Below are 27,967 nucleotides of genomic sequence, written 5' to 3'. Positions count from 1 at the left end.
TTCATGTATGAAAGCATCCAGGATAAATGCATGTATTCTATATCAATAATAATTAAAAGGCAAAACTTCTCTAGTTAAATGCTGAAACTTGCCTTGGCTTCACATCTTGGCCATAATAGTTAAATTAGAATCAATATTTTAATAACAACATGTAATGTCAAAGCCTGCACATGATAGCTATTAAAATATCAATTTCAATCTGTAAATCCAATCAATTTGAATGCATAGTAAAAGAATCTTTCAAAATCCAAATGCCTTTTAGTCCTTTTAGTCTTTTATTTTTACCTATACACGTGCTTTTTTGCTCGTATAGAACATGGTTCAGAAAACCACAGCATTGTTCTCGATATATACTTAGATACAATAAATATTAGTATCTGTTTGGTTTATAGTTGAAATCAAAATTAGAATCAGAATCAAAGTTTTTAGTAATCGGAATTGGAATGGTCCATCCCCATAATCTGTTTGGTTCAGGGAGGAATGGAAATAAGAATTAAAATCAGCAGGAATGAGATTTCATTTTCAAGAGAGAGGCTGAGAATGACCATTCCCTCAAATGGGGAAATGCCATTCCAGCAGGAATGAAAATGGGATTTCAATTCTGCCCAACCAAATAGTTAGAACTGAAATTGCTCATTCTAATTCTGATTCCAGACGCCTATTCCGACAAACCAAACGGGGCCTTAGTATTTCAGGTTTTGGTTATGGATAGGTCAAGATAAGACAGAACCCTATAAAAAAAAAAATCTAGAGAAAAATCTGGAGCATGTGTTCCAAACACCTAATACGTATGTCTCGATACTTTAAACCTTGATATATAATAATATTAAAAATTTAAAATCAATTAACTTTAATATGCTAAGAAATATGAACATTTTATCAAAAAAAGTTAAAAAATGATTATATCTAAATTCAATTTGAAGTCAACAAGTTGGGTTAGGGTTAATGTTCGAGATTCAACACTTCAAGCTAGATTAGGATTGACCTAGGCCTTCTTGCACACCTCTTCAAGACCCATAATTTTTTAATGGCTCCCATTTTGGGAGAGTGCCCATAATCATAGTTTTTAAAGCCTAACTGGTGATCGAACTGGTCAGGGGTCTGGTTATCGGTTTGAACAGTCCGACCATTTGATCTGAACGGCCGGCTAGGGGTGTTCACGAGTCAGGTTGGGTCGGTTTCTTGGGATTTTCCCAACCGACCCGACCTGGTCGGGTTAGCTAAGGTGAGAACTGAAACCGACCCACTAACAGGCCAAACCGACCTAGCCGGTTTGAGTCGGATCTGTTCAAATGGGAGCCATTAAATTATGGGTCTTGAGTCGGATATGCACCATTACAAATGGATCTGGTCCAATCCAGTCTAATGAATATTTTGGATTGTCCAGAGATTGTCCAATCTGTTCAAATTGGTGGAGAGCCCTAAACCGGTCCCCCTGAATCAGTTTAAAAAAAATAAAAAAAAAATAAAAAAGTAAAAAATCTATCGCCCAATACACCCCTACCGGCTTATCAAGTGATTAGATATTTTGAAGCTTGGGTGAAAGAATTTACAGAGGGCTTCAATGATGATTGATGAACATGTATGAGGCTCTTGGACCGTCCCCTGTTTATAAAGTTTTTTCTCGGGAAAAGAAGGGAAGCCTGGGCTTATTGGGAGAAAACATTACCTGCGACGAAGTCGTTGACCCCAGTGAAATTCAACTGATGTTGTTGAATTTATTACAAATACTGGCGTGTTTGCATTTTAGTGGATGTCTCTGAAATTAAGAGGATTATACGCTCCTTCCAAACCGTTCAACACAGTTGAACTCCGGTTCAGTTTTGCCTGCATGATATAAATCAAGAGGATTTCGCTTTTCTTGTTTTGGAGGTTATTCAACATTTCAACTGTTTATTCAAATTCAAAGATTCTTATCTTAAGTTGAAAGTTCAACTGCGGCAAGCAGAAATGAATGATGGATATAGCCATTAAGTTTGAATCAATTCTTCTTCATGGAAGCATATTTTATGGTACAATGAATACACACAAGGCTAAAGATTGAGCTTGGGGCTCTATAATGTTGCACCTTGAATTTGCAAACAATAATGCTATAATATAGCACCTCGTGTATTGGGGTTGCAACATTTATAGCCTAATTAAGGTGTTAAGGCATCAGCACTAGAAAACATTGGATATTAAAAATGTTTTTCAACTAGGGGTGTCAATTGGACTGGAATTGGTCCAATCTGGTCCAGTCCAATGTGAGTCCATTACAAATGGATCTGGTCCAATCCAGTCTAATGAATATTTTGGATTGTCCAGAGACTGTCCAATCTGTTGAAATTCCTGTTAATTTAGATTGTTTTCAACTAAAATCTGGTCCATTGACACTTATGTTCTTATCTTCTATTAATTGATTAGATATTGGCTCAATCCAATATAAATTCATTATGGATGGACCAAGTCCAATCCAATATGTCATATTGGTTTGTTCAATCCATCCAAATTTAGTATATCTTATTGGTCCGTCCAATTCATTCAAATGAATTTTGATTTGGACGGAGTCCAACCGAAAACTGATCCATTGACACCCCTACTTTCAACTCATCAAATTTTTGGCCAAAGAAGTGATGAATTTTCTAGGGATTGTGCTGTTTGGATGGGAGTTTTCCAATATGTGATCTTGTTTAAAAAATACGATTTTACTGATGTAACAGTTTGCTTTTGTTTTCAAAAACAAAATTTGACAAACACAGCCTTAGTTATCGCCTTCAATTTGAATTTAATTAAAGTGTATTAATTTGGAATGTCATCGACCATCTCCCTTTCCTCCCTTCCTCATCCCCAGTATATTGAAGGATGCATGGCGCATGAAACTGTCAATATAGCTGCTGGTCAAATGGTATCCTTGCGTCAATTGGACGAACTGGATGTGCTCCCCACAGACCGTGCCTCACAAAGACCTCACAGCAGGCACATCCCAGCGTGCACTGAAAATATCTCCATAAACAATGACATACAAGTACGGGAGACGTTTTCAATGCACGGCGAAATGTGCCTGTGGGGTCATTGTGAGGAGCAGATCCGGTCCCCAATTGAACTATTGAATCTGGGGTTTTCCAGGACTGATTTTCTTGAAAAAGTAAATCTAGATGACTCAAAATTCCTTCCACGAGGAAGCTCATGTGGCAGTCCAAACAGGATTCATTTAAGTTTTCAAGAAATGGGGTTTTAAGTAAGGACGCTCACGAATCGGTTAGTTTACTTTTGAAATCGAACCGAAGACGATCAATTAACCGGTTGATTGGTTTAGTTAATTGTAGGTTTTGTTTTTCGGTTTTTTAATTTTATATTTACATAAAATTATATAAAAATATATGTATGCCGGTTGGTTCGGTTAACCGCTGTTTTCTTATATTGGTTAATTGAAGCCGAACCAATACCTTTGGTTTTTTAGAAATACCGAATCAACCGGTTTGGTTTCAGTTGAATTTTCAGTTCAATTTGGTTTTGCTTGCTTACCCCTAATTAAGGTTTCATTTGGATAAGCGCCAGCATTTGTTCTTTTAAATCCCATAAGTACAAAGCCTCAGTTTTAGACTTTGTGTTTTGGGGTTTAAAAGTGTTTGGCTTTAAATTATTATGTTTTCGAAAGCAATTCTTACAAAAATCATTTTTTCGCTTAATTTTGTTTTCTACAGTATAAATCTTAAAAGCAAAAGCTCATTCAAACAGAGCATAACTGCATAAGTTAAATTATGTCTTTTTCTTTTTATCCCTCTCTCTCTCTCTCTCTTTAAATACATGATAAGTTTCAGTCAATAAAACACTCCAAGTAGCAAGAGAAAGCCTTTTTTCAAAGGTTTTTGTTTAAAAAAAATTTAAGTTTTGAACAAATGGGGTTTCAAGGTCAAAAGTCAGGTGAACCAGTGGAGAGAAGCAGCCAACCGGGTTCAAACATTGGCCATGTGATATTATTATGGTTTTAAATTTAGTAAATAATTCCACATTTTCAATGATTATGTAGAAAAAAAAAAAAAAAAAGAGAAAACAGGACGAAATGGAAAACATACTTAGCTGTTTTTGGAACAAATAAAAGCTTTATCTTTGTCTGTTAATTTAAGAAGCAACCAAATTGTTAAAAAAGAAAAATATTTCATTTCAAAGGAGGTGGAAACGTATCAAAAGACAAAATTTAGTACTCAGTGATTGATGCAGTGGAAAGCTAGCTTACCGAGCTCAATTCAGCTGGATTAGCTTATACTTTTGTTTATTATTTTTTTTATAAAACTAGGAGGTGCTAATGGGATAACACGAACCCAAAAATCACAAAAGCTTATAAAACAAAACAATGAGAGCAAGGGCCCACAGCCTTAAACAATCCAGTCCAACTCTTCTTGATTAGCCTCTCTACACACAGGCCTATGCATATATTGAACACCACCCTCCAATCTAGCCTTTAGATCTTAGAGGTACTTAATGTTGTGTAATTTGGTGCTCTTTGCTCGTTGACAGCTGAAACGTTGAACTGTATAGATCGTCTAGCTGAGCTGCAAAAGAAGAGATTAAAGTGTTTGGATTCCTTTATCTAAGGTAGGCACTTCGATGCTTAAGTTAGTGATGAGTTGTGAGAATTAGAAAGTTTGAGAGTAAGAGAGCTATTAGTGTTGAATCTTGTGTACCTTTTCCGTGATTGGGGATGCCTTTATATAGGCTAGCTGCTGCAAGGCTCACAAAGCGCATCTGAGATCTCTAGTTTGTTTGCTTCGAAGGAAGTTTTACGCCCAAATATGGACTCCGTGTAAGTAGGTAGTTTCTATCCAATCGTGTTCAAAGCGGGTGGGATGATAACTGACTCTTCTAATGTGGCGTTGTGATCATGGGGAAGTCGGAGATGATAACCCACTGAACGAGGAGGTCGTGCAGCACGTCAGGTAGGTCACTAGTTGATCTCAGGCCAGGTCAGCGGAAGCAGGTCACCTCTTACGCCAAGGTGATGCCAAGGTCATCAGGGTGGATGTGAGGTATCTGAGGTGCTCCCGAGGTCTACTTACGTGTTGTTGAGATGTCGTCTGACTGTTTTTAGATGCCACGCGTCATCACATCACTGGAGGGTCAAATCGTCCCTCATCGATTGCCCCCTACTCCCAAGTTGAGGTCTGTTCGGCGAAGGGAATAGCTTGTCGCAAAGCCTTTGTCTCGAAGTAAGTGGTTTATTTCCTTATAAGCTCGGTCTGATTCGCCCACCCGGCCTAGAGAGCGAGTTGCCGTGCATGCCAGAATTTTTTTTTTTTTTTTGTACCAACCCAATTTGCTCGCTTGAACTAGAAGAGCCTAAGGAATAAATGCGGCACTAGGCAAAACAGATCCATCTTGACCACCAGGTGCAAGGTGCAAATAGCGAACTCATCAACATGACGAGAGGCGTAGCAGGCACTCCGAGGACATCCATCAAGCCAGGAGTCAGAGACCACCTTCCGATGAGCCCTTCTCATGATTTCTTTATCTGGTCTATTGATCTTAAGGAATTCTTTACCTGGTCCACTTGAGCAGACGACAGTTAAGCCATGAAGACCAGTTCCAGAGCTTTCAACTGTTTCATTTTCTTTTCTTCTGGCCGCCATGAAGATCAGTTCCAGAGCTTTGGCTTCTCTCTTTAACTCTGGTTCTCTTCCACCTTCTCATGTGCTCTGTGTTATCTCTCCACCTGTGAAAGCAAGAGTCCAAGAGAAAGAATCCAATCAAGGAAATTGCTGTTGTCTGCAGCTTCAGTCTCTGTAAATCTAGAAAAGCTGAGTGGAAAGAATAAAGAGCCCAAGAAAGCTGTGGAAACAAGCTTAAGAAGAGCACCACCCAGCAGAATTTCGAATCCTATCCATAACAAGTAAGATTGTGGCAATCTTTGTTTATCTTCCTTAGTCCTCTTCTACATTCTCTTTCTTTATTTCTGTAGTTTCTTTCTTTTTCCTTCTGATACAGTTGGATCAGGTGTATGATCTTGGAGTTATAAGTTTTTCTTTCTCACTTCTTAACCCACTCTCTTTTTAATCCTTTTGTTTTACAATCTCTAATTTTGGCAGCATACCAGTAGAGGAAAATTTGGTAATTCTCATTCTTTTAATAAATTCTTCGGTAGCGAATTCTTGTTAATTAAGCAAAAATATAACCTATTTCAGATCATGGAGTTTTCATGTAACATTCTTATATTGTATCACAAAAAAACTCTGAGAAGCTTCTTCAGGCTCCCTACAAGTCTACAACAAAATCAAGTAGTGGAGAGATTCCTTACACAATCCTGCAGTTACCATGTATCTTCCACTATGATGGAGGATGTGGACAATTAAGTGTCGAATGTTTAATTTCAATCATATAACATTTACCCTAACTAAACAGAGAGATCTAGTCTAACCACGTGGTAAGGGCATTTCGGTCAGATTAACCCTGTTAGCCGATCATTAATAGAGTAACTTGTGAATCCATTTTGAGACCAAACCAATTTGCCCATGATTGATTATTCTTTGATTGTTATCTCATTTAGATCCGATTGCTTACAATGCCAACTCTCATGAGTGAAGTTATATATACAGTCTGAATTAAGCCCTGTTTGGCAAATCTTTTTGAAAGATCTAGTGGGCTTTTAGAAGCCCGGAAGATCAAAAACCGTCTTTTTTGTTTGGATAATAAAAGCCCATTAAACCAAAAGATCTAAAAGACCGTAAAAAGTCCAAAATGGTCTTTATCTGAAAAGCTACGACCGAAGCTTTTGGTCTATTCGGGCTTTTCACCTACATCTAGCAAAAGTTCGAACTCGACGAAACATCCTTCGTTCTCCAATTTCGAAAGTGACTGAGAGGAACTTTGCCCCAAGCGACTGAGAAGCATCGACACAAGTGGTTCTTCTCCTTTTAATTCCTTCAATCATCTATTTTTTTCATCGTTCCATGAATTTCCCCTTCTTCGACATTTTTTCTTGTAGGAGGCTAATTACCAGCTGTTCTTCACCGTGTTCAGGTATAATCAACTGTCATTGCTCTCTTTTTTAGGATTCCATTGACACATTAGACTCCAGGTAAGGATTTAACATTTGTTAGTGTTCTATCATCAACATTTTTTATGCCTATTTATGATGTAACTGTTTTCGGCCACGTACCAATGTTTTGTGGTGTAAAACTTTTTGGCTAAGTACCTTGTTATTTGACCCGATGGTGGCGTGCCTTAGTGATGAGCTACTTGGTGGTGAACTGCCTACGAACTGCTCGGTGGTGAATTGCCTACTGGCGAACTGCGCGGTGGAGAACTGCCTGGGGGCGAACTGCCTGGTGGTGAACTGCCCGGTGGCGAACTGTCTGGTGGCGAACTGCTTGGTGGCGAACTGCTTGGTGGCGAACTGCCTGGTGGTGAACTGCTTGGTGGCGAACTGCCTGGTGGTGAACTGCTTGGTGGTGAACTGTCTGGTGGCGAACTGCCTGGTGGCGAACTGCCTGGTGGCGAACTGCCCGGTGGCGAGCTGCTCGGTGGCGAACTGCTCGGTGGCGAACTGCCTAGTGGTGAACTGCCTGGTGGCGAACTGCTTGGTGGTGAACTGTCTGGTGGCGAACTGTCTGGTGGCGAACTGCTTGGTGGCGAACTGCCTGGTGGTGAACTGCCCGGTGGCGAACTGCTCGGTGGCGAGCTGCTCGGTGGTGAACTGCCTAGTGGCGAATTGCCTGGTGGTGAACTGCCTGGTGGCGAATTGCCTGGTGGTGAACTTCCTGGTGGTGAACTGCCCGGTGGCGAGCTGCTCGGTGGCGAACTGCCTGGTGGCGAACTGCCTGGTGGCGAATTGCCTAGTGGTGAACTGCCTGGTAGCGAACTGCCTTGTGGCAAACTGCTTGGTGGCGAACTGCCTACTAGGCGGCCGGTGACTTAGAGAATGCTGGAGCTCCCTGGTGCGGCGCAATCCAACTGCCCTCAGCATGAGGTGGTCTTCTTTCCTTTGTAGGCAGCGGGAGGTGAGGGACCTGCGAGAACTTCATCTTTTCCTCCTCTTTGTAGGTGGCGGGAGCTGAGGGACCGGCGAGAACTCCATCTTTTCCTCCTCTTTGTAGGTGGCGAGAGCTGAGAGACCTCCGAGAACTCCATCTTTTCCTCCTCTTTGTAGGTGGCGGGAGCTGAAGGACCTACGAGAACTGAATCAGAGGTCCCGGGGGTATTTTCCCAGCGGGGGCTCTCTGACGCTTAAGTTAGCACTCTTATTGTAGAGAGCTTTGAAGATAATATGAGAGAGCTAGAGAGCAGGGGTTACTTCCCTTTTTCCATCCCCCTCCCCTTTGGGGGGTGAGGTCTTTATATACCGGAGTCCTCGCGGGTTAGGTGGGTGAAAAGCCTCGAAACGGTAAGACTCGTCGCATCCTGTCAGAACCGGGGTATGGTGGTGAACTCCTCAAGGTCGTCAGGCTGGCGCTTGTGTCAGGCAGCCAGGTCGGCGCCTGGGCCGGGTTGTCAGGGGGGCACCTGCGTCAGTCGGCGAGTCAGTGTCTAGGCCAGGTCGTCAGGTCGGCGCCTGTGTCAGTCGGGGGGTCAATGTCTAGACCAGGTCGTCAAGCTGGTGCCTGTGTCAGTCGGCGGGTCAATGTCTAGACCAGGTCGTCAAGTTGGCGCCTGTGTCAGTCGGCGGGTCAGTGTCTAGGCTTTGGGAGTGGCGGACCAATGGTCTACTCTTTTCTAACTTTGCCCGTGCCGGAGAGGCGACCGGGTCTTAAGTAGTAATGTGGCCCGTAGGCTTTGGGAGTGACCAGTGGTCTATTCTTTTCTAACTTTGCCCGTGCCGGAGAGGTGACCGGGTCTTAAGTAGTAATGTGGCCCATAGGCTTTGGAGTGACTAGTGGTCTACTCTTTTTTTACTTTGCCCGTGCCGGAGAGGCGATCGGGTCTTAAGTAGTAATGTGGCCCGTAGGCTTTGGAGTGATTAGTGGTATACTCTTTTCTGACTTTGCCCGTGCCAGAGAGGCCACCGGGTCTTAAGTAGTAATGTGGCCCGTAGGCTTGGCCTGCATCAGCTTCGCAATGTCGGTCACCTACTCCTACAAGAAGCTACTAGGGGCTCGACCTTCGGGGGTAGCACTACTAACTTTAGGTTGTCAGGTCACATGGGAGCCTTGGAAGGCTCGACCGGTAAGGGCGCCTGTGTAGTCAGTTGGCCGCCAACTCCCCGGAAGCCACGAAGAGCTCATCTTTGTAGGGGGGACCATGCGGAGAGGACTGATGTGGCATTATTTGAATTGAAAGTAAGGTTGGTAGAGCTACTTAGTCTGTTAGCTCCCTACATAGTCTCTGAGCTCATAAAAAATGTAAACTATAAAGCGATAGCTTCAATTTCTAAAAATTGAGGACTTAGCTTTGGCAAAATGAGAACTTAGCTTTTGTAGGATGAGAACTTAGCTTTTTGTAGCATGTTCCCACAGATGGCACCAATTGATGTAACCGTTTTCGGCCACGTACGAATGTTTTGTGATGTAAATTTTTTTGGCTAAGTACCTCGTTATTTGACCCGGTGGTGGCGTGCCTTAGTGATGAGCTACTTGGTGGTGAACTGCCTACTGGCGAACTGCTTAGTGGTGAACTGCCTACTAGCGAACTGCTCGGTGGAGAACTGCCTGGTGGCGAACTGCCTAGTGGCGAACTGCTTGGTGGCGAACTGCCGGGTGGTGAACTGCCTGGTGGCGAACTGCCGAGTGGTGAACTACCCGGTGGCGAACTGCCCGGTGGCGAGCTGCTCAGTGGCGAACTGCCTGGTGGCGAACTGCCTGGTGGCGAACTACCTGGTGGCGAATTGCCTGGTGGCGAACTGCTTGGTGGCGAACTGCTCAGTGGCGAACTGCCTACTAGGCGGCCGATGACTTAGAGAATGCTGGAGCTCCCTGGTGTGGCGCAATCCGACTGTCCTCAGCATGAGGTGGTCTTCTTTCCTTTGTAGGCAGCGGGAGCTGAGGAACCTGTGAGAACTTCATCTTTTCCTCCTCTTTGTAGGTGGCGGGAGCTGAGGGACTTGCGAGAATTCCATCTTTTCCTCCTCTTTGTAGGTGGCGGGAGCTGAGGGACCTCCGAGAACTCCATCTTTTCCTCCTCTTTGTAGGCGGCGGGAACTGAAGGACCTGCGAGAACTGAATCAGAGGTCCCGGGGGTACTTCCCTTTTTTCATCCCCCTCCCCTTTGGGGGGTGAGGTCTTTATATACCGGAGTCCTCGCGGGTTAGGTGGGTGAAAAGCCTCCAAACGGTAAGACTCATTGCATCCTGTCAGAACCGGGGTACGGTGGTGAACTCCTCGAGGTCGTCAGGCTGGCGCTTGTGTCAGGCAGCCAGGTTGGCGCCTGGGTCGGGTTGTCAGGGGGGCGCCTGCGTCAGTCGGCGGGTCAGTGTCTAGGCCAGGTCGTCAGGTCGGCGCCTGTGTCAGTCGGCGGGTCAGTGTCTAGACCAGGTCGTTAAGCTGGCACCTGTGTCAGTCGGCGGGTCGGTGTCTAGGCTAGGTTTGTCGGTGGGCACCTTATGGGCGGCTTGGCCGGATCATGTGCTAGGCTGGTCCAGGTCGGCCAGGTCGCGTAGGCCGCACGCAGCTCGCGCAGGCCGTACGCAGTTCGCGCAGGCCGCGCGCTAGGCCGCGCGCGCGCCGCGCAGGTCGCGTGTGCCGCGCGTAGGTCGCACATGCGCGCATCAGGCCACGCGCAGGTCGCTCTAGGCCGGCCAGACTGGTGCCCAGGTGGGTCACCAACTTCGTAAGTTTATTGGCTGAGTGCTTTCGTAGTTGTCACGAGGTGCCACGTGTCACAATTTCAGCGGAGGGCCAAATCTGCCCTCATCAATTTACATTTCAAATTTCTGTGATCTGAATCATATATACATCTCAAAAAAGAAAAATATAAAATAAAAATAGTTGGCGTAGCAAATGATTCAGTCATATTAGAAACACTCGTTTGATGCGGTTTGGTGAACTATCTGTTAGAATAACATAACCTATTCCAGTTGCTCCTGTTATTGGATCGTATGAACTATTGCAAATACAGATTGCTGCCAAAGGATGTGAGGTGTCGTTCCCCGATATAGCAAAGTGTAATGCCTAACTGCATCTGAATACCTTCCTGATTTAAATGCTTCATTTCCTGCAGCCTTGCGCCTTAGTAGCTCACGCACAATATAAAACCTGCTTGTTCTTGCTTCTGAGGTAAATTAAGAGCTTCCTCAAGCTTTCCCAAATAAAAGTATGACTTCGAGATTAGGCGCCACCTCCACAGCCTCGCAGGAGAGATGGTTGAGCTGTTTATGTCACCAGAGGCTACTGGGTTAGAAGTTTTCTCTAGTTAATCAAGAGTCTGCTCACCAGTTGAATATCATCTTCATACTTTTGCATCCTCAATAGAGCCTTTGCTTTCATTTCAATTAATTTATCAGAGTGACGACTTATGGAAAGACCCTGGGAGATTAGTTCTAGTGCCCTTTCTGCATCCATCAGCCACTTGTACAACTTTCTGCAGACTATCAGTCACTTGTACAACTCAAGATAGCATTTTGCAGCTCTGAATTGAACCTTGAGATATTCAGGCTCTATTGCAATAGCTGTCATACAGTCCACAAGTGCCTCTCTCATCCTTCCAAGAGACATCCTTGTTGCAGCACGGTTGCTATAACACAGCATCATAGCCTCAAGGCATGCCATGGACTTCTCATTTGGAGAAATACAATTCACCCCTTCTGTGTAGCAATCCTCTGCTTCTCCTAGAATACCCTTTTCATAAGCTTGATTTCCTTTTAGTCTCCATTCTTCACATGATCTAAGAGTTTTCTCTGGTTCCTCATCCACTCCAGACATGTTCTGCCCTTTGTTTTGGCAAGTGGTTTAATCTCCCTGCCCAAAGTGCTTAAACTGCTGGGGTGGGGGTGGGGGGGAGTGTTCTGATGTTATATTTTTCTGCATTGTGGTCATCATATAGAACTTCCTTTTTAATGTTTTATCTTTTTTTTTCTTTTTTGCCGGGAAATAGTTTTTATTAATTGTGGAGAACGAATGCTAATTACAAATGGAAAGGGAATTGAAAAGTTAGAATAGCATATGCTACTTAACCCTAAATTGTTCTTAGAAGCATGATTTACATTGTTGTCCCCCAAAACACTTATCCCCTTTAGCCCCTTGCCTTGCTAGTGCATCAGTCATTACAGTTGCTTATGTGAATCCATATCCATGTTTCCCCTGTTTACTTTCATTTAGTAATGTATCAGTTGCACCAAATCATTTAGGATCTAAGTTTCACCTCCTGGTAATTCTTTGCACGTGACTTATTAACTTTAGTTTGGATGTTTATACATGTTTAACTTGGAAGCAGAGGTGACTGTTGTTATTGGTTTTGTTTGGTTATTTCAATCGTGATTTTTCTCTTTTTTATTTTTGGTGTGTATATTGCGATGGGTCCAAGTTCCATGTACCCACACCCAAATCCATGCAAAATCAGTATGTATCAGAAATAAGATCATTAAAAAAATTAAACAAATAAATTTGAATCCCTAATGATTTTTTTAGTGAAACAAGAACATTAATTGTTATTTTGTCAATGTGTAAATAGAGAGTACATTGTTATTAGGAAAATGCATGAGTAGGGTCCATTTTAATATTTTGTATAGCTAAATGTGTAAGTGAGACCCACAAGTAATATTTGTATATTTGAATGTATTATTAGGTCCCACACATAATATTTAATATGTTATGTAAGAAGAATCGATAAGCATGTTTGCCAAACGGTCTTCCAATCTTTTTAGCTTTTGAAAGATCTTTAAAAAAAATTGCAACCAAACGGTCTTTTGGCAAGCCTTTTTAAGAAAAAATACCCAAAGATCATTTGGAAACACATGTAGCTCAAGTTTAGACCTGTTCATGGGCCAGGTGGCCCGACGGGCTGGCCCGACCCCCGAACGGGCTTGAACAGGTATATAGGCCCGCGGGCTTAACCTCGGGCCAAAAAGCCCGGCCCGCAATAAATTCGAGCCGAGCTCGGGATTTGTCAAAACAGCCCAGCCCGACCTATAACTAAACCTAAAAACCCTAGTTGAATATCCCTCTTTTTTTCACCTCTTTCCCTTCTTTTTCCAACCAAATTCTTCTTCTCCACATCCTCTTTCCCTTCTTTATATTCTATTTTTAATATAAATAAATTTTGAATTTATATATTTTTTAATATAAATAAATTTTGATTTATATTGATTATTGAATAGGGAAATTTTCTAATTTTTTTTATTAGGTCGGGCTTCGGGCTTGGGCTTGGGCTTTGGGATTTTTATTAGGGTCTGGCTCGGGCCCAAGTTGTAGGCCCGTTGGTCGGGTCGGGCTCGGGCCCAAGTTGTAGGCTCGTTGATCGGACCGGACTCGGGCTCGGGCCTAACATATTTGTGTTAATGAAGAGTAAAAGTCCGGCCCAAGCCCAGCCCGACCCAGCCCATGAACAAGTCTAAGCACAACAAATAAGTGTTGAGCATTTAAATGAAAATACACCTTGGAAATGTCATGTGGGGGACCCACTAATGCATTCAAATGTGTATTTAGCACTTATGGGCCCCACCTACACATTGGCTTATTCCAATGTGCAAAGGTCTTCCGAGCTTGGATTTTGTACAATTTTCAGCTTTCTCAAGCTTTTTAGGGGGCCTATCTTTTTGGCTTTCTATCTTGTGGTTGCCAAATGAAAAAGCTCAGTACAAGGTGTTTCGAACTTTGAAAAGTCAGAAAGACACCTTAAAAAGACTTCCCAAACACCCTCATATTTTACCCAATGTTTTAAAAACCAGGCCGAACTGTTTTTGTCTCTAAGTTGTGGGCCAGTGTTTCCACCGTTTAGCAATATGTAAGTTCATACATACATACATACATACATAGAAATAATTATGTTCTACATATAATATATGTGTGTAGGTATGTATAAACATATATTTTATCAATAAATAATATAATTATGTTTAATATAATATATGTATTATTTTATATTTAATTTATGTTTTTTAATTCAATTTTAATTTTTTTATTTGTAAAAAATATCAAAAATATAATTTAAGGCCAAAAGGGGGTTTTTTTGGCAAAAAAAAAATAGTGGAGAAAAGTGTCTTGAGATGCCTAGATGTTGAAAAATTACCAAAAAAAAAAATCACCCCGATCAGAAATCAGAGTGCAAAGTTATAGTCTCCCGAAGTTTGCGTGCACATTTAGATTGCAAATCATGACCCGGTGAACAGGTCAAATGGGTCAAATGGTTCAAATGGTTCCAGCCAAGTCAGCATTAAGTTGAAAACACTGATTTTACCTTAAAAAAAAAAAGATCAACGAGACAATTGTATTAAGATTTAGGATTAAACATTTCTGGGTTCTAGTTTCTTGTCATAGATCCGGGGCAATATTCGTATGGTAATATGAAAATATTTGGAATAAGGTATTAACGGTTCTAAACGGTGCACTAACGGTATCTGTTTACATTATACATGGAGCCGATTAATAATGCACGTGTAAATTGTTTTTGAAAATTCATGGTATATATAAATAATTTCTCAAATAAATAAATGTATAAGATATATATATATATATATATATATATATATATATAATTATCCCTAAAAAATCAAATTTTCAATGAACTAATATTTGTTGTAGAAGCAATTAATACTAAATGGTCCATCTGATTATGGACATGTGGTTAACCCAGTGGATCTCCTACTTAATTTGATGCATGGAATGGTGTAGAATTACTTCAAGATCCTTGTAAATAAACAGAAATATGTGGGTCCCTATAGTTTATGTAAGTAAGGAAGCTCCTTCCTTCAACAGCAGATCAGGGAACCCTTTTCCTTAGAATTCTTGCTACATAATTACAAAGCTTAATTCCCTATATTTTTGTCTTAAACAAAGCCTAAAATAAGAACACAAAACAAAAGCATGTGCTGCCTGGAAGCAAAGTAATACACGTTATATGTTACAAATATTTACAAGATCGACTGGTGCGGTGCCTTTACAGGTTATTAGCTTCATATATATATATGAATCCATGTGGGTGGGTCAAGGAGTACAGAACTACAGACATGTCTCTCTCTACATTACAATTTAACCGCATTTTATCTTGAAAATTACTCTAGGATCTCATGGGCCAAAAGCTTGCTTTACAGACATCTGCCTCCTGCAACTCACTCACTGTAACCCCCATTATTTCCATGTTTTTCCTTTCAATTGATCATAAAAAAGAAAAAAGACAAATTTATGAAATTCCCAAGATTTTAGACGATGGGGAGGGTATTAAAGAGCATAAATTGCCATTTCTTGTTAGAATAGAGACTGCTAGGTGTGAAACTTGGGTCCTATTAGCTGACCCTAATTCGAAAGTTGGATTGGGTTGAGCCTAAGTTGAAGTTTGGGTAAGAATTACTTTAAACATATATGAGTCTGATTTAATTTCGGGTTGGATTAGATTTGACGCTTTGGGCCATCTGACCCAATTCCGATGTATATATGCATACATGTATGTATAGAGTGAGGGGATTTCTTGCAAGTAAAATCTACTCGGAAAGCATGGAAAACCAGTTGCATATTAGAAGCTTCTCCCCATAAATTTAATATACATACATATTAGAAGCTTCTCCCCTACTTGTATTTACTATTCATGGGAAGATGTCTTAAATTAGCGAACAAATGCGGCTTCTATTTACGTGTTACAAGGTATATTTTGATATTTGACATAACTAGTGGGGGTGCACATGCATTGCATGTGTATATTTCTGTTGTCAAAACTAGGGTGTTCACAGTCCGGTTTGGTGCGATTTGGAAAAGATCTCAGACCAAACTAGTAAATTACGGTTTGAGAACTTTCTAAATTGAACCAAACCGTTTTGGTATGAAAACCAAACTATTTTATTATAGTTTGGTGCGGTTTCTAATACGGTTTGAGGACTTTGGACCATTCTATGTTCTTTTGAGCTTAACCCAATTAGAAAGCTCAAATAGCTCCCCTAAAAATTAAAACTTAAAAAATTTTATTTATTATTTTATTATAAAATAAATAGTTCATTATATAAGGCTCAGTTGGGAAGGAGTACAAATGCAAATATGTAGTTTACAAAACCCGATATTTTGTAATATTTTGTATGTATTTGCAAGGTAGATATTTGCGTTTGTATCACAAACAAACTGAGTGCCATACAATTAAGAAGGTTGTTTCTATTGGAAGATATCATGGACGCCATTTCTTTCGGTTAAGAGGATTTTATTCCCCTCCCCAGACTTTTCGCCTTCGTGTCTCCTCTCCTCTTTCACGTGGAGCTTCAGTAATGGCGTTCACAGGAGGTTCAGTGCCTCAGGTTGGAGATCACAGGAAGCGTTCACAGCAGTTCAAATTACCGTTTTTGTTTTGTGCTTTTCTGTGTTTTTCAAGTTTAGCCTCCTATTATGGTCCTTTTGGTTTAATCGTTTTTGCTCGTGCAGCTTTCCCTCCTCCAATCTGTGGGGTGGATCGGAACCATTGCTAATAAGGCAAGCTGTTGGGAGCTTGAAGGTAAAACAGACATTCAAACAATTGGTAACGGTTTCTTCTCGCTTAAGTTCTCCACTAAATCTGATTATAACAGGGTTCTGAATGAGGAACCGTGGGTGTTTAGAGGCAAATATTTTGTGATCGTGCCATACAAAGCTTCTAAAGGCAAAACTCGAAACTGCAGATGTTTGGATCAGAATCCCCGGCATCCAGCTGGATTTCTGGCCGAGGGACGACCTTGAGTACATACTCAGACACGTTGGGGAATTCCTGAAGCTCGATGATGACACGCACAAGTTATCCAAAACAAAATTCCCCAGAGTTTGTGTGAGAGTGAATCTCAACAGACCTCTTGTTCTGTCGATCCCTCTTACCTCAGGGGGGAGAAGAACAACCAGTTAAGGTTTTTTATGAAAATATTTTAGATTTGTGTACCAACTGTGGCTGGCGTGGACATAAGAACTTTAACTGTCCTAAAGCTAGCCAAAAAAACTTTGACGATGAATGGACCACAGTGAACAGGAAAAGAAACACTCTCAGGAGGAACCAATATGTTGGGACTAAGGTTTTGAAGGGAAGGGAAAGGCAGAGAAAGACAATGGACAAACAACAAGAAACAATGGAGCCTTGCCATAGAGGCAAAGACCAAAGATTGGAAAAGGCAAGAAATCAAACAAAAACAAACATCATTAATACAAACCATGCCACTATTTTTCCTTCAGTTCCGAAGGTGCCAATGTTTAAGCAACAATGAATTCGGAAAAGTTTCTCCCATCAACAGGAAAAATCAGAAGAAAGCCAAGAGGAGAACAAGGATAATAACAATGTGGATACAGGATACCTCGAGGATGATACGGGCATTAACGATGGGATCGGGGATGAAGGTTGGGAGGTTCAAATTGGTGATGTGGATCTGCAGAACGATGACCTCCTGGATGAGAAAGATAATGAAGAAAACTTAAACCCTCTTGAGGGAGAGGACAGCATGGGTCCTGAAATAGAAATCGGTGACAAATGAAGCTCTTCAGTTGGAACGTTAGGGGCTAGGAAAACCCAGATCCATCATCAAATTCTGGAGTACATCAGAACTCATAAGCTTGCTATTTGTTTTTTTTTTTTTTTTGCATGAAATCAGAGTGAATCCTGTAAGAGCAAGAAATGTTATCAGAACTTTTGCTATGTATAATGAATCCTTCATTATTGATCTTATTGGTTTTGTGGGCGGTTTATGCTGATTATGGGACAAAAGCAAATGTGATGTTAACATTATTATTCTTAAAAATGACCGTTTTGTGCACAATCAAATAAAAGATCTTGCAAATAATAAAACTTTTTTTGCACGTTCATTTACGCTCCACCCTCTAAACCAAATCAGCGTTTGTTATGGGAATAGATCAGAATCATTGCCGAAAATAATGATGATGCTTGGATTCTAATGGGTGATTTTTAACTCATTCATATCAAGTGAGAACAAACTGGAGGGGAGGCAGGTCACCCCATATCAAACCCATGACTTCAATAAGATGATAAATGACTGCAACTTAATTGATATCAATATCCAGGGACTGCAGTATACTTAGAAGAACGGCACAACGTGGGAGCGATTAGACTAGGTTCTCTCTAATGATATATGGAGAAGGGAATTCCCTAATGCTAACCTATTAAACCTGCCCTTTCTTGTTTCTAATCACTCCCCTCTTTTACTAGGCAGAACGGGTCTGAATCTTGCTAGCCCTAGGCCCTTTCGTTTTGAGGCCAGGTGATGCAGTGACCCGAGCCTCGAAATTATGGTAAACAATGCTTGGAATATTGAAGCTAATGGTTCAAGAGGTATGACTTTCATCAAAAAAAAAAAGAAAGAAAAGAAAGAAAGAAAGAAATAATTTGGTAAAGGAGCTGACAACTTGGAAAAAAAAATCATTTCAGAAATATTCATAAAAAGAAAAGAAGACTTGTTACATAGGATTGGGGAAGCTCAAAGGATCATCGCAAATAACCCTCAAGATATTCCCACGAAGAATATGGAGATAGCGTTACAGACCCGGCTAGAGAATATCCTCAAAAAGGCTGTCAAAGCCTTCTTCCATTCGGGGAAAATGAACTCTATTTTTAATGAAACTTTCATAGTTTTGATTCCCAAAACAAAAAATCCAGAGACGACGAACAATTATAGACCCATAAGCTCGTGCGACGTGATTTATAAAATTATATCAAAGATTTTGGTTAATAGGATTAAGCCTTTTCTGAATAGTATAATATCCCCATTTCAAAGCGCCTTGGCGATCAATGATAATATCTTAATAGCCCATGAGGTTATCTACTCAATGAAGAAGAAAAAATGGAGTGGAATTATGGCATATAAAGTGGATATGGAAAAAGCTTATTATAGGTTGGAATGGGTCATTGAAAATGTCCTTCTGAAAATTGGATTCCCTAAGAGATGGGTGGATTGGACTATGGCCTGCATCAAGTCTACCTCATAAAAAATTCTTAGCAATGGTTCCCCTTCTAGAAGTGTCACCCCAACTAGGGGGATAAAACAAGGGGACCCTCTATCTCCCTATATTTTTGTGCTATGTGCAGAAGCTCTTTCTAAAAAGTTTGAGTATGAAGCAGTCAAACCCAAAAGTCAAATTGGGTGTAGAGTCTCAAGAAGTGGACTTTATATCCCAATCCTTCGATTTGCTAATGCAATTGTATCATCTCTGCGAGGACTTCGATGCCCGCTTGTTTCCAAATCAAAGAAATTCTAGACCATTTTGTGTTGGCATCTGGCCAGTGTCCAAATTTTGTAAAATTTGCCTTGAGATTTTCAAAGAATATTCCCTATAGATTGCAGAGAATTCTTTCTAGATGCATTAGAATTTCCATTGAGACAAACTCAAGTTCTTACATCGAGGTTCCAGTGATCTTTGAAAGGGTGACAAAGAGGACTTTTGGCCAACTAAGGGAAAGAATCTACAACAAGCTTGCAGGGTGGAAGAAAAGTACTCTCTCTCTCTCTCTCTCTCTCTCTCTCTCTCTCTCTCTCTTGCAGGGAGAGTCACCCTCCTCAATTCCACGATTACCTCTATGCCCCAAATCATGACTCCAAAGTAATTTCTTATGGCCAAACAGTAATGACAGGAAGCCTATACACCTCATGAGCTAGAAAAAACTATGTTCAACTAAGATATAGGGTGGTCTTGGGCTAAAAAACCTAAGATGAATGAATGACACAAACCTTGCTAAGCTTGGGTGGAGTTATCACTGAAAAGAATAACTTATGAGTTAAAGTTGTGAAAAATAAATGCCTAAGTAAAGTAGACTTTTGGAATGCCAATGATAAAAAGGGGATCTCTTGGGCATGGAGATGAATCCTCAAATCTAGAAATTTACTCAGGAGAGGCCTTGGCTAGTTAATTGGAAATGGGAGATCTATTAATTTTTTGGAATGACAAATGGGTGAGGGATGACATCCTTAAAGATATTAGGATAGAGGACACCCTTGTTAATGAAGATCTCAAAGTTAGTAACTGTATTGACCATGATAGAATGATTTGGAAGGAAGATCAAATCTGCAAAATGGTCCCAAAGCCAATTTGGAGCAAGATTAAAGCGATCTTTATCCCTTCAAATTCAAAAGAAGATGAAGTCATTTAGAGACTCGACCCTAAGGGGAATTTCACTATAAGATCAACGTATAAAGAATGTTGTGTTAGGGATAATATGCAAGTGCAGCAAAGAAGCTTCCTAAACACTATTTGGGGTCTTGCTCCTTAATTGTAAACTGTCGTCCAAAGACCTTAGGAAAAGGGGTATGAACATAAGTGAAGCATGTAATTTTTGTGGAGATGATGAGAACATTGATCACATTTTCAAAAATTGCATGACTAGAAAACAGGTTTGGAGACTAGTGGGCCAAGACACTGTGAACCAAATGGACAATGAAATCTTTATTAATAGTTGGTGGTCTAACATGACCATTAATAACAGCCATGTAACTCAGTTAAGTAGAGAAAAAGCAAGTACTATTCTATGGTTCTTGTGGAAGATTACAAATGAGAAAATTTTTAATAACAAAAACATCAATCAGGTCAGGATCATTGATAAAGCTCAATCTTTCTACAACCAACTAGAGATTTGTAACAACGCAGCTAGGGACAAAATCAATAAAAAAGTTTGGAACTCAGTTTATTGGAGGAACCCAAAACCGGGTGTTATCAAAATCAATTTTGATGCTTCCCGTAATAGTAAGGGGTGTTGTGTTGTTGCGTGTATTGCCAGGAACTCCCTTGGGGAGGTCTTGGATTTGAAAGCTTGTCATATTGAGGACGCATCGCTAAATGTTGTTGAGGCATGGGCTGCTTGGGAAGCCCTCAATATGGCTTTCAACTTCAAAGATCAATCCATTTACAATGAGGGTGACTTGCTCATCGTCATTTCCTGCCTCATGAAGACGTTTAACCCGCCTTGGAGACTTCAGACTATCAATGATGAATGCTTCAGAGTGGTGGAGTTGTTGGATTATAGTGCGATTTTCTCTCATGCCTTTCATGAAACTAACCAAGCAGCTGATTGGTTGGCGAAACAAGCTCTCGACTCAGATTCTCCAACTAGCAATTCTGTCCTAATGCTTCTTAGGCCTCTTGAGTTTATTTGTTGGTGCAATTTTTTGGGAAGAACTACCCCCAGGCTTGTGTAGCTCACCTTTACCAAGAAAAAAAGAGGATTTTATTCAATACGTATGCTATCTTCCAATATCTTCCACTCATAGCACCAATTTGTGGACACTCGAAAGACATCAAGAAAGGGGCAAATTCTGAAGCCAGAACCAAATAAGTGTTAATCTGCAAGTTCAAACTGATAGGGTGATATGGTTTACATTAGATATTGTTTCGTTCTTAGCAATCGATTGTTTTATCTATCTTTCTATTTGAACATTTTCCCAAGTGATAAATGCTTGTGCGAATGACTATGTCCTCTTTCCCATGTCTCTCTATTTGATAATGCTCTATAATCTGACCATGTTCTTTTAGTAATATTATTATTCATCTCTCTTACCAAAACAAGAACCCAACTAAATGTCTCTACAATATCAATTATATCCTTTCATCTTTATATTTATCATACTCTTTTCATATTATGATTGAATGGTCAACATATTGCTTTGTTTATCCTCACCTCCCATCTTTCAAATTGGGGCAGATTTTACTTTCTATACATGTTAATAATAATAATAATAATAATAATAATAATAATAATAATAATAATAATAATTAAATGGTGCCAAATGATACCTAGAGTAGTATATTCTTTCATTATATGACATTAAAATGTCCAGTTTGCTCTATATTCAAAGGGATTTTGAGGTATTGAAACCATCCCTTTCTTTTTTTTGTTTATTGGTATGGGGAAACTTTGTTTGGTGGCAAAACAATAGGGCTTGTGTGGAACATGTTTTGCTCTTTGTTTCAATGGTTCTATTGGCTTATGTGGGCTATTTTGAGAAATGTGTGGTTGTTGGTTATTAAGACCATGTTCTGAAGATTAATTAAGGGTGTTTGTTTTGCTAGAATATGTTTTGTTCAATTTATACTGTTCAGAATCATCATGATATTTCCTTGTTGCTAGTTTACCATAATCCATTTTTCCTGTTTGCTATTGTCAAATTCTGGCACTTTGGGAATTTTGTTTGTTAATAAACAAGTAATGACACAAAATGCCTAGATTTTTTAATAGGCTTAGACTATCTTGGAATGAAATTAATTCCATAACCACTTTACAAGTTGCATTACCTCGAGATGGAAATTTCAGAAAGCACCTCGACATGACTTAAAACATGATTAGCGTTATGCCTCACAGCTTCAATTGCATTTTCTTTAATGACTAACATTTTTGTGCCCCACACTTTTATTACAGGGTAACCCTTCTAGATAAATTGTCTTCCCTGCCCTCGTACCAAAATTTTGGTTGTGTAGTGTTTGTGTGAATGAGAAAACCAAGCAGCTAAGGGATGTCGGGGAAGGGGTTCAAGGCATGGATGTTTTTGAAAATTTAGGACAATGAGGCACGTCCAAAACACTAGCACTTGATAGGAAAATAATAGCAGGCAGGCCCATGCAACGCAGTGGAGAAAGGATAATGATCTCCTGAAGATGGTTTATATTCAAAATAAGAACTTGCAATTAGTTTTGCAGAAAATAAATGCTTTAAATTCAAAAAAGACCAGAGATATAATTGATGATTATCCTATAACAATTGAACAAAACAATCCAATATTCACTTCAATTACAATCACCCTAAAATGTTTGTATAATTGAGAAGTCTCTCACCAGGAACCTTAACAAAAAAACAATGACTTATAGTCCTGTAGAGTAATACAAAGTCACTTTTGGTTCGCAATCATAATTAGAATCAAAATCCTCCCATTCCCATAGTTTATTTGGTTCAGACAGGAATAAGAATGAGAATTGAAAACAGCAGAAATGGGATTTAATTCAGGGAATAGCCATTAAGGGGGTGAATGCCATTCCAGAATAGCCAATTCTGAATCTGACTTTAGACCCCTATTCCTAAAAATTAAACAGGGCACAAGTTTCCAAGTTGGAAAGATTTTCTCTATTTCCAATTTTAATTACCTTTCTTGACTTTTAAATATTCAATCAGGCATCAGCCAATCAGGTATCGCTCCGTTGATTAGAAAATTTGAAAATAAGTGATCCAAGAGCTACCCATCAATGCAATTGTAAAATGGTGATCATGTAATCATTATATTATCCACTTTCTCCTGTTAAATGAGTTCCATGAATAAAAATGCCAAAAGAAACAGATCTTAAACTATGGAAAAGCAGAAATATTTTATATGAAAATATGAACTGGTCGCTTCAAATACAAATGATTCTCCTCAACTCTCGTCTCTCTCTTTTTCTCACTTTCTTTGACAGCGAAATACCTGACTCTTCCTCACTACACTTTCTCACGCACGCACACGTATCTGAAAAACGATGCCAAAAGAGTGTAATCATATGGCAAAGATATGGGGTTCAATTCTGCTACACACGGGACAAATCTCGGCAATGGGTCTATCTCCTTTTTCATTCATATGCAGACGAGGTTTGTCTGTTAGATGTGGGAAGATATTGTGGGTAGAATACCTGCTGTAACGGAAATTACACAATGAAACAAGGACAAAATGCCAACAAATCTCGCATTAACCATGAGACGGGATAGATTTTATTCTCCTAGCAGAAAATATTGATCAATCTCCGTTCAGAAAATGAATTCTCTTCTCATGGATTTTAGGGAAAAAATCTCTGAAGTCTGACATGCGAAGAATTTCATATTTCATCACCACAGAGGAAAATAATAAGAACATCCAAACAAAAAGAGAAGATTAACATAACCACATTAACGAAACATTCCATTGCCAATCTATGATCAGAAACTAAATTTTCTCATGGATTTTTTGACAAAAAAATCTCAGAAGTCTGACATGCTAAGTGTTTCACGTTTCATCACCGCAGAGGAAAATAACAAAAAGTTGAACAGAACAAATCAAAAAAGGGAGATTATACATCACACAGAAGCAGCTCTCATAATAATTAGTTATCAGCCAATTGAAATACTCAGAATAGCGTATACTGCCAAATTAAGGCTTGCAATCATTGAGCCAGAAATTTGTCCTCTTAAGCCCAAAATACTAGAAATGCAAGAATTTTTTCAGAAATACGAAAAGTTCGTTTTAGATCAGCAGGAGATCAGAAGTTGGAAAGGTTTCTCAGTCAAATTTAATTCAGAAACACGGACCAAAAAGACTTCATCATGTCCGCCCGCAAATTTATTTGTTTAAAAATCAAATCAAAAAATAAATAAAATATCCTATGGTTAAAAATTTTCTAATCAGATCAACCGTAGCAAAATAAAAGAAAGCTTACCGTAAAAACTAAGAAGAAACCTTTCATTAATAATATATCACATAGAAGCAGCTCACATAATATTTAGTTCTCTGCCAATGAAGTTAGTCAGAAAAAAATAGAATGTATTGCCAAATTCAGTTTTGCATTCCTCACGGCCACATTTATGTTCTCTTGAATCTTCAATACTAAAAAGGGAAACTTTTCAGAAATAATAAACTTATTTCTTATAGATCTGGCTGGAGATCAGAAGTTGGAATGGTTTCTCAGTCACAGTAAATTCAGAAACACGGACCAATAAGAACTCATCATCTCGCCCCGCAAATCAATTAGTTTAGCAATCATATCATAGAATAAATAAAATAAAAGTAAATCAAACACAAAGATCATCAGAGATTTAAATAAAATGAATCATGAGATGTCATATTGTTGCAGTTTTCTCATCACTTGATCCTTGTAGCAAAATAAAAGGAAGATTACCACGGCAACTTTTAAGAAAACTTACTATGATAAATAACACATAAAAGCAACTCTAATAATAGTTAGTTCCAAGTCAATTGAAATACTCATAATAGTGTATAATGGCACATTCAGGCTTGCTATTGTCGAGCCACGTTTATGTACTCTTCGGAATTCAATTCAAAAATAGAAATTTTTCAAAAATAGGAAAAGTTTGTCTTAGATCTGCTGGAGATCAGAAGTAGGAATGGTTTCTCGGTCACAGTTTATTCAGAAACACGGACCAATAACATTTCTTCATCTCCGCCCGTATACTGAATCGTTTAAAATGAAATATAACAGAAAATCAACAGAGATCATCAGAGACTTAAATACAACAAATCATGAGATGTCATTTTGTTGCAGTTTTCTCATCAGATGATCCGTGTAGCAAAATAAAAACACATTAAGAGAAAAATAGAGACGTCTATTGATAGACAAGTAACATGTAAACAATTTTGTCGTGCAAGAAACATAATAGCAACCAAGGTTCACAATTCGGTGATAGAAAGCACAAGATCATCAGAGGCCTTGTACTAAGGGGAAAGAAGGCACAAGGTTCCCAACAAGAAGTGGGTAAAGAATAGGTATAAGATTAGGGAGAAGATCCAATGCCTTGTAGTAAGGGGATCAGTTGTTGTTATTCACTCAGCAAAGAGTAAATCAATCAAGATCATCAGAGACTAAATACAATGAATCATGAGATGTCGCATTTGTTGCTGTTTTCTGTTTTCTCGTCAAATGTTCCTTGTAGCAAAATAACAGCACATAAGGGAAAAATAATGGGACAAAAAATGGTAAAAGAGAATGGTAAAAGAGAATAATAATATATTGATCAACAATGCAGAAACCTTGAAGAGCAGCACGAATTAGGGACTACCATTTGAAAAGCCATAAACTTGACAATTACCTACCATCAAAGTGCTATGAGTTGTGCAATACTTTGAGCACAACACAGAAGTATACTTGCTGCCCACAATAACAAAAAACAATCTAAAAAAATTATATTGATTAGAAAGATGGAGTCAGGAAAGAATATAGTTGTAAAGCTTTACAGCAAATCTAGCACTGAAGTGAAGAACGATCAGCTAGAGCTAATACTGGTTTTGCCATCATACCGGCAATCAAACCAATAGGGAAACAATCTCATCGTCATCTCATTCTCCCCAACCACACTCGAATAAAAGAAAAGAAAATGTCAAAAATCAACTGAAAAGTTTAAACAACTCTAGCAATGACAAATAGCCAGATGAGTTAATTATTCAAAAAGGCATCAGATCTCGAGGTTGGTAACATCATTGCAATAATTCAGACGCAAATTACCCATTAGAAAGATTCCTCACTTGCCCAACTCTTCTAAATGAACTTGGGTAAATAAAAGTAGTTTGATCAAAACTTGCAACAATAGAGACTGAAATAAAAGGAAAAAAGAAAAACAATTATTCCTTTTTGTTAAGCTCTTCACAAAAGGCAATTAGAGAAACAAAAAATCAATAAAAAACTTAGAAAGAGATCTCTTGTCAAGATAAAAAAATCCCATATATAAGATACAAAAATAGAGAAACTTAGGGAAATATTTTCATAGACATAGACGGATATCATATATCATATGTGGCTGCGAAAATGGACACAGGAAAATAAATCAAATCATGGAGAAAAAACCACATTAACCGAAAAGATTGAATGATAGGAAGGGAATGATCAGCTAGAGCTAATACTGTTTTGCCATCATATCGGCAATCAAACCAATAGGGAAACAATCTCATCATCAATTCATTCCCTCAAACTGCAATACAATAATTTACCAGAAACTAACAAAGAAGGTTGTTTCGGCAAGCCCTGTAAAATCAAATCTTCGTACTATTAAAAGCGCCATTAGATCTCAAAAGTGGTAACAACGTCATTTAAAACATTTAGATGCAAAATACACGTTATAATCAGATTCCACATCCCCAATGTTCGGCAAACCATTAACTCAAAGAAAAAATATTCATGGTTTTCTTCCCATCGTGAGAGGAACATAAATCATTATTAATCATTATTAACTCCTGGACTTTCTACTGGATAAAACATAAATCATTTCAGATAAGAACATAATTGGAAAAACAAAATAAATATAAAATTGCGTTAAGCTTCTTTACATTAAATTTGTGATCCAAAAAACAGAGATGTGAACTCTTCTCTTCAAAAAAGAGGATTAGTAAAAGAACCATTTCCAAATCAAAACCAATGAGATGAAGATCGTAGAACAAGTATGGGCGTGAATAACAGAGAGAAAAGCTAACCGACTGGAAATACACCCATTTAAATGAAAATATTGAAAGATAGAAGTGATGAATGATCAGCCAGAGCATGCCAGTCTTGCAATCATATTGGCAATCAAACCAATAGGGAAGCGATAACATCATCATCTCATTCACTGCGATTCCATCCAAAAAGCTAATTTAACCAAACCAAAGTAATGACATGAAAACTTTCAAAGATGGTAGCACCAAAGAAAACTTTTAGAAGCCAATTAAACATTAAAAAGAGATCCTTCAATTACCCAAATCTTGATTCTCTCTAAAATAGAAGTTAAAGTTAGAAGCAATCAAACTCATAAAGAAACAATCACATTTTTTTTATAAATATAAAAAAACAAACACATCATTCATTCACCCCAACTCCTATACAAAAAAATAGCAAGAAATCAACAAACATAAAAAACAAATGATAGTAATCTAAAAAGGAAAAGTAAAATTGAAATAAAGAGGCATCAGATCTCCAAGGTGATAGCATCAATGAATATACTCAGGCGCAAATTACCCATTAAATGAGATTCCTCATATGCCCAACACTTCATTATATCCATAACAGAAAAATCATATAGAGATAAAAAAGAGAAAAATGGAGAATAGTTCAGTACACGTGGATTCAAGGAATCAATCAGCCTTCAGATCTCCAAGGCGGTAGCATCAATGAAAACATTCAGACACAAATAACCCATCAAGAAGAGACTCCACAACTGACAAATTCTCCATTTTATGCGAAACAGAGATTTCATCGATAGGAAGAATAAGCTACAT

The 27,967-nt window shown here is 39.1% G+C and overlaps 13 non-coding genes and 1 pseudogene across 13 annotated transcripts; all 14 read right to left on the bottom strand.

Moving 5' to 3' along the window:
* Nucleotides 1–10,913: 10,913 nt before the first annotated feature.
* Nucleotides 10,914–11,825, bottom strand: LOC148845732 (dnaJ homolog subfamily C member 7 homolog; annotated as a pseudogene).
* Nucleotides 11,826–23,753: 11,928 nt separating this feature from the next.
* Nucleotides 23,754–23,850, bottom strand: LOC148845731 (small nucleolar RNA R64/Z200 family). The gene has a single exon (XR_016102738.1). It is a non-coding gene; the product is annotated as a small nucleolar RNA R64/Z200 family (small nucleolar RNA).
* A 71-nt stretch (nt 23,851–23,921) lies between these two features.
* LOC148845730 (small nucleolar RNA R64/Z200 family) lies at nt 23,922–24,017 on the bottom strand. The gene has a single exon (XR_016102739.1). It is a non-coding gene; the product is annotated as a small nucleolar RNA R64/Z200 family (small nucleolar RNA).
* Nucleotides 24,018–24,078: 61 nt separating this feature from the next.
* LOC148845729 (small nucleolar RNA U54) lies at nt 24,079–24,162 on the bottom strand. The gene has a single exon (XR_016102711.1). It is a non-coding gene; the product is annotated as a small nucleolar RNA U54 (small nucleolar RNA).
* An 81-nt stretch (nt 24,163–24,243) lies between these two features.
* LOC148845728 (small nucleolar RNA U18) lies at nt 24,244–24,317 on the bottom strand. Its single transcript, XR_016102733.1, has one exon. It is a non-coding gene; the product is annotated as a small nucleolar RNA U18 (small nucleolar RNA).
* Nucleotides 24,318–24,646: 329 nt separating this feature from the next.
* Nucleotides 24,647–24,721, bottom strand: LOC148845727 (small nucleolar RNA SNORD18). Its single transcript, XR_016102757.1, has one exon. It is a non-coding gene; the product is annotated as a small nucleolar RNA SNORD18 (small nucleolar RNA).
* Nucleotides 24,722–24,788: 67 nt separating this feature from the next.
* LOC148845726 (small nucleolar RNA Z199) lies at nt 24,789–24,858 on the bottom strand. The gene has a single exon (XR_016102712.1). It is a non-coding gene; the product is annotated as a small nucleolar RNA Z199 (small nucleolar RNA).
* Nucleotides 24,859–25,217: 359 nt separating this feature from the next.
* Nucleotides 25,218–25,287, bottom strand: LOC148845725 (small nucleolar RNA Z199). Its single transcript, XR_016102713.1, has one exon. It is a non-coding gene; the product is annotated as a small nucleolar RNA Z199 (small nucleolar RNA).
* Nucleotides 25,288–25,980: 693 nt separating this feature from the next.
* Nucleotides 25,981–26,065, bottom strand: LOC148845724 (small nucleolar RNA Z102/R77). The gene has a single exon (XR_016102728.1). It is a non-coding gene; the product is annotated as a small nucleolar RNA Z102/R77 (small nucleolar RNA).
* A 102-nt stretch (nt 26,066–26,167) lies between these two features.
* LOC148845723 (small nucleolar RNA Z101) lies at nt 26,168–26,254 on the bottom strand. Its single transcript, XR_016102724.1, has one exon. It is a non-coding gene; the product is annotated as a small nucleolar RNA Z101 (small nucleolar RNA).
* A 343-nt stretch (nt 26,255–26,597) lies between these two features.
* Nucleotides 26,598–26,681, bottom strand: LOC148845722 (small nucleolar RNA Z102/R77). Its single transcript, XR_016102727.1, has one exon. It is a non-coding gene; the product is annotated as a small nucleolar RNA Z102/R77 (small nucleolar RNA).
* A 556-nt stretch (nt 26,682–27,237) lies between these two features.
* On the bottom strand, nt 27,238–27,320 carry LOC148845721 (small nucleolar RNA Z102/R77). Its single transcript, XR_016102732.1, has one exon. It is a non-coding gene; the product is annotated as a small nucleolar RNA Z102/R77 (small nucleolar RNA).
* Nucleotides 27,321–27,649: 329 nt separating this feature from the next.
* Nucleotides 27,650–27,737, bottom strand: LOC148845720 (small nucleolar RNA Z101). Its single transcript, XR_016102723.1, has one exon. It is a non-coding gene; the product is annotated as a small nucleolar RNA Z101 (small nucleolar RNA).
* Nucleotides 27,738–27,826: 89 nt separating this feature from the next.
* LOC148845719 (small nucleolar RNA Z101) lies at nt 27,827–27,915 on the bottom strand. The gene has a single exon (XR_016102726.1). It is a non-coding gene; the product is annotated as a small nucleolar RNA Z101 (small nucleolar RNA).
* Between the last annotated feature and the right edge of the window lie 52 nt (nt 27,916–27,967).

Source organism: Nelumbo lutea, chromosome 7 (genome assembly GCF_056320005.1).
Source record: "Nelumbo lutea isolate HS-2025 chromosome 7, American lotus-T2T, whole genome shotgun sequence".
NCBI lineage: Eukaryota > Viridiplantae > Streptophyta > Magnoliopsida > Proteales > Nelumbonaceae > Nelumbo > Nelumbo lutea.
This window is presented reverse-complemented; position numbering and strand designations above follow the sequence as displayed.